Raw genomic sequence first — 10,405 nt, forward strand, 5'->3', positions numbered from 1 at the left:
GACCCATTTTAGACCAGCATGGACTAAACAGGTTCATGGTAAAGTTGAAATTCTGCACGGTCTCCCTGAGCACTAGTATCCTTTCCCTAGATCTGTGCGACTGGTACGCCACCCTCAACACGAAAGACACATACTTCCACATAGCCATTCGACCTCAGCACAGACAGTTTCTGCGGTTTGTGGTCACTCACAAACATTACCAGTTCACAGTCCTCCCATTCGGCCTATTGACTGTGGCCCGGGTATTCACCAAGTGCATGTCAGGGTAGCAGCCTTCCTCCGCAGGCTAGACGACTGGCTGTCGCAGGGCCATTCCAGGGAGCGGGTGGAGTTTCAGGTCCAACTAGTCAAATCCATGTTTCAGAGACTAGGACTCCGCCTCAACATGAACAAGTCAACCCTATCACTGACCCAGAGAAGAAAATTCATCGGGGCAGTACTGGATTTGGTACAAGCGAGAGCCTACCTACCAGAGACACAATTTTAAGCCATAGCGGGCATCATTTAGGGCCCCACCACTATGGCGCAGGGTTGCCTGGTCCTCCTCGCCACATGGCAGCCTGCATGTACATGGTCAGACATGCCAGACTCAGGCTCAGGCCATTCCAAGCGTGGCTTGCTTCTGTATATTGCCCATGGCGCGACAGGCTGGACTCAGTACTTACATTGCCACAACAAGTACTTCAATCCCTTCAGTGGTGGCTCGACCCCGGTACTGTGTGCGAGGGAGTTCCTTTCAACAGCCCACAGCCCACCTTGACCCTAATAATGGACGTACCATCATTGGGTTGGGGGACACACCTTGGGGACCGCCAGACACAGGGGCTATGGTCGCAAGACGAGCTCTCTCTTCATGTCAATATCAGGGAGCTCGGAGCGGTACGATTGGCTTGCCAAGCATTCCTGTCCATACTAGAAGGCCAGTGTGTGGCAGTGATGACAGACCACACCACTGCCATGTTTTACATCAACAAGCAGGGGGGAGCGCGTTCCTCTCTCCTATGTCATGAAGCCCTTCAACTTTGGGAGTTCTGCATAGCCCACTCCATACACCTGGAGGCGTCCTATCTCCCAAGAGTGCAGAATGAACTAGCTGACCAACTCAGCAGATCCTTCCGCAATCACAAGTGGTCCAGCCAACTGGATGTCATTCACTCTATCTTCCAAAGGTGGGGATATCCCCAGATCAACCTGTTTGTCACCAGGAACAACAGGAAATGCCCGATGTTCTGCTCCTTTCAGAACCACAGCCTGGGCTCCCTCTTGGACGCATTCCTACTACCCTGGGGAGGCCACCTCTTGTATGCCTTCCCGCCGGTCCCTCTTGTGCACAGGATACTGCTCAAGATCTGCAGAGCCATGGTGAAGGTAATCCTCCTTGCTTCAGCGTGGCCCCGTCAGCACTGGTACACCATGCTTTTGGAGCTGTCAGTGGACGACCCAATAGCTCTACCACTCTGCCCCGACCTAATCAGACAGTACCACAGCTGCCTTCACCACCCAGACCTTCAGTCCCTTCATCTCATGGCCTGGAAACTTCATGGTTAAATCCGATGGAACTCCTGTGGTTGAGTCCTTCTCGGCAGCAGGAAACCATCAACCAGGGCTACTTATTTAGGCAAGTGGAAAAGGTTCACACTGGTGAACCTCACGCTGGTGTGAGGAGCATTATACACCTCCCTTACAGACACCAGTTCCACTCAGTACCTTGGGTTACCCGAAACTGGGCCAGCTAGTAAGCTTAGGGAGGACTAATGACCCACCAGAGTTTGGAAGAAAGCAGCACATTTATTATACTGATAGCTAAGCTCAAAAGAAGGCAGAGGGGTGTCACACTCACACTTGCATAATCACGATCCCAGGACAGGCACAGCACTGGAGATGTCAGGATCCTTTAAGGTAAGTGTCCCACAGCACAGCAATGGATGGTGTGATGAAGGTAAGTCTTCCCGAGGCACGATGGAATGCAATGCGGCGAACCACTGGCCAGGCAGTCTGGGCAAAGGGCCTTCACAGGAGGTACAAGCTTGTGAGTGCACTCCTGAGCACATGGCCCCTTCCTCTTTTAAGGACCTGTTCTTCATTGCTTGCGACTAGAGATGACTTGGGCATGTCTGGTTGGTCACACTCCACCTCGGACAGTGTCCATGCATTGGGTGTGTGAGCGCTGCCTAATTAGAGTGCCAGACACCTTGTCTAGCTGGGAGTTCTGATCTTCCAGCTGCTCAAGCAGCCCATTCATCCCACAAGCATTCCAGGAGGGAGGGTGAGGAGGAAAGCCACTTCATAGACTCATAGATACTAAGGTCAGAAGGGACCATTATGATCATCTAGTCTGACCTCCTGCACAATGCGTATCCTTTCTTACTTTGTTTTCTTCCCTCTCAGTGCTAAAATGCAGCATGGAGATTACCCGGACATCTCCCAACCATCTCCCCCAAATTCCTAGTTTAAAGCTCTCTTAATCAGTTGTGCCAGCCTCCATCCTAGAAGTCTATTTCCTTCCCTACTTAGATGAAGTCCATCCCGAGAGAACTGTCCTCTGTCCATGAATGGTTTCAGAGTAGCAGCTGTGTTAGTCTGTATCCGCAAAAAGAAAAGGAGTACTTGTGGCACCTTAGAGACTAAAATTTATTTGAGCATAAGCTTTTGTGAGCTACAGCTCACTTCATCGGATGCATTCGGTGGAAAATACAGTGGGGAGATTTATATACACACACAGAGAACATGAAACAATGGGTTTTATCATACACAGTGTAAGGAGAGTGATCACTTAAGATGAGCTATTACCCGCAGGAAGGGGGAGAGTGGGGGAAGGAGGAAAACCTTTTATGGTGATAATCAAGGTGGGCCATTTCCAGCAGTTAACAAGAACGTCTGAGGAAGAGGGGGGGTGGGGTAGGGGGGAGAAATAACATGGGGAAATAGTTTTACTTTGTGTAATGACCTATCCACTCCCAGTCTCTATTCAAGCCTAAGTTAATTGTATCCAGTTTGCAAATTAATTCCAATTCAGCAGTCTCTCATTGGAGTCTGTTTTTGAAGTTTTTTTGTTGAAGGATAGCCACTCTCAGGTCTGTAATCGAGTGACCAGAGAGATTGAAGTGTTCCTTTTCTTTCTATCCATAAATGCCTCCCAGTGGCCATACATCCCAAAGCCCTCCTTATAGCACCACTGCGTGAGCCATCTGTTGCTAGTCATAATCTTGTCTTCTCTAGGAACAGGCAGGTATTCAAAGAGGTAGAGGAGACAAAAGGCATGGCTGGGGGCGGGGTGTAACAGACCTTTTGAGCATACAGATTATACATAGCATACAGATCACTGCTGCTCCTACAACACCTTCTACACCTGAAACAACAAGGCCTTGCACTGTCCTCTATTAAAGTACATCTTGTGGCCATCTCAGCATTCCACCCGGGAGCATCCGGCCATTCCGTATTCGCCAATCCCATGGTGCAGCGTTTCTGAAAGGGGCTGAAAAGGTTATATCCACATGTTGGTCAGTCAGTACCTGCATGGGACCTTAACCTGGTATTATCCAGGCTCATGGGTGGTGAGTTCTATGGGCCCGTGGTGCCTGGGCACCAGGAATATTCCTGGCCTGGAGCCCAGCTCCAGCACTGTCTGAGGCCGGGTCTCTCCCTCGGCCCCGCCTTCAGCCCCTGGTGCCCCTGTCCCACACATCCCCTGGGCCATTTAAAAACAGCCCAGGATCCCCAATCACCACTGGCAGCACTTCCTGCCTGCTCCCTCCATATGGCTTCCAGCCCCTCCCTGCAGCCTCTGGGCGGGGGGTGGGTCTGTGTCCCTCCCCAAGCGCCCCTGCAGCCAATGAGAAGTTGCAGGGCAGTGCTGGGGGTAGCAGCACATGTAGACTCCTGGCCTGGCCTGCCCTGCCTAGGAGCCCGAGGTAAGTGCCGCACCCCCCACTTCAGCCCCCAAACTCCCTCCCAGAGCCTGCACCCCCTCCCTCTGCCCCCATCCACAAACTGCCTCCCAGAGCCTGCATCCCCACCCCCAGCCCAGAGCCTGCACCCAAACTCAGTCCCAGAGCCTGCACCCCTCATCCCCTCTTGCACCCCCGTCCCTGTCCCAGCCTGGAGCCTGCACACAGCACCCAAACTCTGTCCCGGAGCCTGCATCCCCACCCCCTTCCCACACATCCCCTCCTTCCCCCAAACTCCCTCCGAGAGCCTACACCCTGCTATGAGCTGGCCAAGGTCCCAGCTCCGCCTATTACAGCTCACTCCACAAGAGTTCAAGCCTCTTCAGTGGCATTTCTGGCCCAAGTTCCAGTACAGGAGATACGCAGAGCAGCTACTTGGTCATCAGTGACCTCTCACTATGCTAACACCCATCACGCCAGAGATGATGCAGCCTTCGGCAGAGCCGTGCTCCAATCAGTGGTTCCTTGACACCTACCCCTCCTCCAGAGTAGAGCTTGGGAGTCACCTGAACAAGCACTCAAAGAAAAACAGTTACTCACCTTCTCGTAACTGTTGTTCTTTGAGATGTGTTGTTCACGTCCATTCCAATACCCACCCCACCCTCCTTCCCCTCTGTCGGAGTAGCTGGCAAGAAGGAACTGAAGGGAGGTCCAGCCGCCAGGGTCATATATTGAGCATCATAAAGGCGCCCTCCAGGGGGTTCCATGGCCAACCCAATGGGTGCTGCTAAGGGAAATCTTTCTGACGATCATGCATGCGGTGTGCACACACCGGATTGGAATGGATGTGAACAACACATCTCGAAGAACAACAGTTACGAGAAGGTGAATAACAGTTTTTTATTCATTTTTCCCTGCAGGTGCTATTTCTTCTAATCGACCTTCACTTAATGGAAAGTCTTTTCCACAAATGTTCCTCTCTTCACTGGTCTCTCAACAGAGCTTTGATGAGATGGCTAATAACGTCACAAACAGAGCACTTTTTCAGGTATAAAGTCATTGAACGTACAGATCTCAAATATAAAACAAAAAGTAACAATTTGTTGGATGTGTGTAGCTGTGTTTCAAGTATGAAATGTACCGTTACGTAGGAGTAACCAGATGACTACACTGCATTCCAGAATAGAGGTGGGTCATTTCTTTCTTTGGACAGTTTCCTGTAATTGCAAACTATGGTTCAGGGTTTGAGACATCAGCTGGTGGAGCCAATAAAGGTCTTTCTTTCTTTTTGGTCTCAGTACTAACAAACAACCATTCTTTCACAAACCAAGAAGGGACAAAAATGGGGTGAAACAAAATGCATTCTCAAGACTGCTGAAGAGCCCTAAATGACTTGAACGGGAACTTGAATGGTGGGGGGAATAATTGCTGAGTCGAACTGGGCTAGCAATTCAGTGAACAGATTTAAAATATTTATTAAAGCTAATGTTAAAATTATATAATACATAGGTTGAGAAAAGAGTGTCTGTACATCTGGGTATAGTGCTTAGATTATCCACAAATAAAAAGTTTGTTAAAAAACTTATAAAATGCCTACAGTACATAATCTGCAATGACCCAAATTTAGATGAATAAATAAATAAATTTAGATGAATAAACAATAAAGTTTAGATATTAGAATCAGAATACTCGGGTACATCGTTCATGAAAAGTTATACAGAGAGTTGGTTGTAGAAAGCAAATATAGGAATAAGTGTAGATTGTCCCTCAGTAATTGAGCATTTAGGATGGGTTGTCCCTTAGTAGATATAATCCATCAGAGAAGTATTTCAGTTACTTTCCGATATCTACTCAGTGAATGTAACTTTTTTTCCTCTGTGAACATACTGATTTTTAGGATACACTCACTATTTGAGATTATTTTGTGCATATCAATTTCTGCCAATAAGTGGCTCAGTCTTTCTAAACTTTGCACTCTCCACAGGATTCCTTTCAGTATCAAATATTTGCAATTCAAAAGTCAAGCTTTGTGACTTCTCACCAGTATATAATAGAGAATACCAACACCTGTCCCACATGGTATTGTTTCTGTTCCCTGATTGGATGATCTGCTCTTTCAACACAACTTCCTCCTGAATCATATTTCATTTTGCAATTAAATGAATCTCTGCCACAGGGCCAAAATTCTCTTTCTGCCCTAACAATACTTAGCTTACATGAAAGTTAATAAAAAGATACAGTAAGTAATGTATACCTTATGAACAAAAAAAATGTGGAGTGAATAAGCACATAAACTTGCCCATTATTGTTTGCTTCTGTTACAGAACACCGTAAGGGAAGAACTGAACAATACAATAGAAAACATCCTGACACGGGTCGTGGCTGAAGTAACAAATATCTTATGCCCAGCAGTAACTGAGTATGAAGAGAGAATTAGTGATACACTATATACAGTATCTGAAGAGTCAGCACTCTCTTCAGACAACTCTAGTAGCTGTAGCACATGTAATGAAGAGCTCTTTGATGTGTTTGCAAGTCTTCCATCCTCCAGTACCAGAAAGGTCATTTTTACAGATACAAGCATAAAAGCCACCAGCTCACCAAGTGATCTCAAGATAGTGACAGGAGGGAAACCAACTCCATTGCAATCTCAAAAATCATCTTTCACAATTCCGTCAAAGAGCTCACAGAGGTCTCTGGAAAGTGAATTTTGGAAAGAAAGTGTTCACAAAGGGAAAACAACAACACCACCTCTCTATCATACTGAAAGTATTTCAAGATTGCGCAGGGAAGTTGTGAGCATGGGAGCTACGTCTGAGTTTCCCACAAAGCCTTGCAACACAGAGAAGTTTCCTTTTAGCCAAACTTATTTTAAACGTGAATCAGCAACAAAAGATACCATGTCAAAAAAAGTTCTGACTGGTGAGGATATTTTTTCAGACTTAAATCAAGATCTTCCTAAAGGAGGTATTTTTAAAAAAGGGTTTGGCAAGCAAACTGTAACAGATGCCAATGCCAATGACAACATGAAAATGTTACAGGTGGCCGAGAATGTGGTCAAGGAAGTTTTTAGGAGAGTAAAAGATCTAAGTGATTCTATCAGCATTTTAAAGAAAGCTCCCATTGAGCTTAGTGAAAGATTGTTCTGTAGTAGTTTTAAAAGAACTGAATTTCCTGAGACTTTTCATAAAGATTTCCGGAAAGAAATTGGATTAGTTGCTAAAGAAATTGTAGCAACTGTTTTTGATAACTTTCACAAGTGTTTGGTGTCTTGCATCACTATAGCATCAGACCAAGAACCTGTAATAAGAAGGAAAGACCAGGTCCCTGCCCGAAGAATGAGCAGAGTGTCCAAATCAGAAAAAAATAAGATCATGCAAACTGAATTACCTGCTTATGACCCAACATTTTCTTCGTTTACTATTGATAAAGTAGCCAAAGAGGTGGTCGAAAGTGTTGTATTCACACTAGAGTCATTCGTAGCCTTTCAGTTTAAACATGACTTTAAATGTAAATTTTCTGAAATAGTGAAACTCCCTGTTGAAAATATTTCTAGTGCACAACAAACACCATTCTTAAGGCCTCTCTCAACCCAGATAGTAAATGAAATAGAAGCATCATCTAAAGCATTTGAACGTGAAATACCAGGAACTACAAGTAAAAGAACGCTGCCAACCGTAGAACAATTCCAGAGTTCATCGGATGTATCAAGGGTAAGTAGTATGATTACAAAGGAAAGCATAGCGAGTGCTATTGTCCAAGTGCAAGATTTCCACTCAGAATTGAACATTTATGCTACAATTGCTGTTAATGATGTTCTTGAAATCTTCAAGCGGAAGCTAGAAAAAGAAATTAGCCAAAGGCTAACAATCCCATTTTATGATGACTCCGAAGAAAACATAATGGCAGGTGAGATAACTGGTGCAGTATTAGATCGATGTGCTCAACGTCAAACTGAAATTACTTCAGAATTGAAGTTTGGGAATCTTGAAATGGAAAAGTCTGGACGAGTATTTGGAAATAATAAAATTCATGGTCAAGGTGTTGCAGTGTCAGAAGGAATAAAACTGCCTGCTAGAAAATTAAAAGAAATTGACCCAAGGGAAAACTTTCCATCTATCAATGTTCCTGGAATGGTGATTTATTCTGAGGAAGAAACAGAAATGGAAGAGGAAATTCCATCTCGTCTCTGTCCAACAATCCATAAATTCTCGGCGCGGGATGCTCACACCACATCAGAGGTGATCAAAAAGTCTGCATACTACATGTCAGCTCCCACAGCAAGACCTTCTAGACCATCGCTGGGAACAATAACTAAACAAAGAGCAATTAGCTCCAGGATGACTCTACCCCCTATTGGTAAGCAGTTTCCAAGAAAACCCTTCTCTCCACTGGGCATAATGAAATCTCCCAGAGATGAAGCAAGGCATAGCCAGGTGTCTGAAGAGCACTGCCAGTTAATGTCAACACATGAAACCAAGTATCAGCTATCACAATTACAGGATGGTGCATTACCTGTAGTAGAAGAAATAATAAGTAAATTGGTGTCTACAATCTTAAACTCCGTTTGCAGCACAAGCCTGGAACACAAAAGATGTTTATCAAAAACCGAAGTGAATGAGATCACAGACACACTTAAACAGTCAATAAAAAAAAGAATGTCTACAAATAAAATCAGTCTTGTAGGAGCTGCAGATGAAGACCAACATTTAAATTCAGAGTATGAAGATACTGTTAATCAAGTGGTTTGCAGCATTTACAATAGTGTCATGCAAGAAACTGGATCTCAGCTAGCCCTTCATCACAATGGAACAAGTTGCAAAACAATTTTTCCTGAACGAACAGCTAGTATAATAATAAATGAAGTCTCCAGTGGCCAGATAATTCATTCTTTTAATGAAAACTCACCAACTGAGAACTGCATTACTACAGAGTTTGACAGTACTGCTGACAAAGATCTTTCATCATTCGCCATTCAAATAAATATTGAGGCAGGAAGTTCTGGAGAATCAGTTAGAGATGTAAATGGGTATTCAGCAGAAACATTGCTACAAGCAAAAGAGCTACCAACTGAAATAATCCCTCATATTGGAGACAGACCATTAGACATAGATCCAGAACTTATTTCAGACCATTTAGCAGTTATTTCCATAAAAACAGAGCCTATTGAGAAATGGAATGAAACATTTAGAACTCATTCTGGACTAGAGCTACCAGAACTAAAAAAAGCATCGATATCTAAGACAAGTTTGCTAAGTATAGCTACTGAAAGTGATATAGAGAAAAGGAGAGAAAGACGGTCCTCTGTGAATGCTTTAGGACGACTAGATATCAAACCAAAGGAGGTAAGTAAAAAATGAGTAATTTTCATATGCAAATTGGTAAAAAATTGTTTATCATACTGTCACTATGATCCTGATCCAGGAAAGTATATAAGCACATGCTTAAACTTTAAGCACAAGTCCAACTGAAGTCAATTAGATTACTCACACACTTAAGCAGTTTACAGGATCGCACAGAGGCACCCAAGGCCTCAATTCAGCAAAACACTTAAGTATATGCATAACATTAAGCATGTGCTCCTGTCCCATTAAAGTCAATGGGATTTCAGAATATGCTTAAAATTAAGCATATGTTTAAGTGCTTTGCTGAATCAAGGCCAAGTAGTCTGTTTTGGATATTGTACTTGGACTTGATAGTTTATGTTGCCTTCATATTTTATTCTCATCTCTTTTCATTCAGAAAGTTTAAATACAATAGAGTGGGCAAAGTACACTAAGAATATAATGTTGATTTCTAATCACAAGTGTGTTCAAAAGTGTCTTCGGCATCTGGGTAGCAAGTCTAGTCCTGATAGTAAAAAAGAGGTAGTGTGTCTAGTGGTTCGCGAAGGGAATTTAGAGTCAAGACTCCTAGATTAATATTCCCAAAATGCTCTTGACTTGTGTGACCCTGAACAAATCACTCAGGGCCAGATTCTGATAGTCTTACTCAGGCTGAGTGGTACCATACTTCTCCAGTTGTCTTATTAACTTAAATTGAACTACCCCTGGAGTAAGATGCTACCCCGCCTGAGTAAAGGTGGCAGTTTCTGGCCTCCAACCTCTGGTAAATTAGTAGATACTATAACTGAAATCTTGTCCCCACTGAAGTCAATGGCAAAACTCCCACTGATGTCAGTGAGGGCAAGATTTCATCCTCTGGGGGTCTGCTATGTTTCCTCTCTTTTAGCCTTTCCTGTGGTTATCACGTCATCCAACAGAGTGAACGGCCTTTTATTTAAAAAAATGATTCAAATACAAAGTCCTGGTTTTTCCTGCCTACTGAAATGGAGTAAAAACAATGTATCCATATGCAAGGCTAAAACAGTCTCGTATTGTCTTGTTTTCTAATTAGCGAACAATAGACAAATTGTATGAAAAACGACTCTGAAATACAGTTCTCTTCAAAAGTTCTCTCTTCAACACCAGGTTGTTTGCAGAAATTCATTTCAGAATCTGAAGAAACCCGATGTCACC

The sequence above is a fragment of the Dermochelys coriacea genome, chromosome 9 (assembly GCF_009764565.3).
Source record: "Dermochelys coriacea isolate rDerCor1 chromosome 9, rDerCor1.pri.v4, whole genome shotgun sequence".
Taxonomy (NCBI): Eukaryota; Metazoa; Chordata; order Testudines; family Dermochelyidae; genus Dermochelys; species Dermochelys coriacea.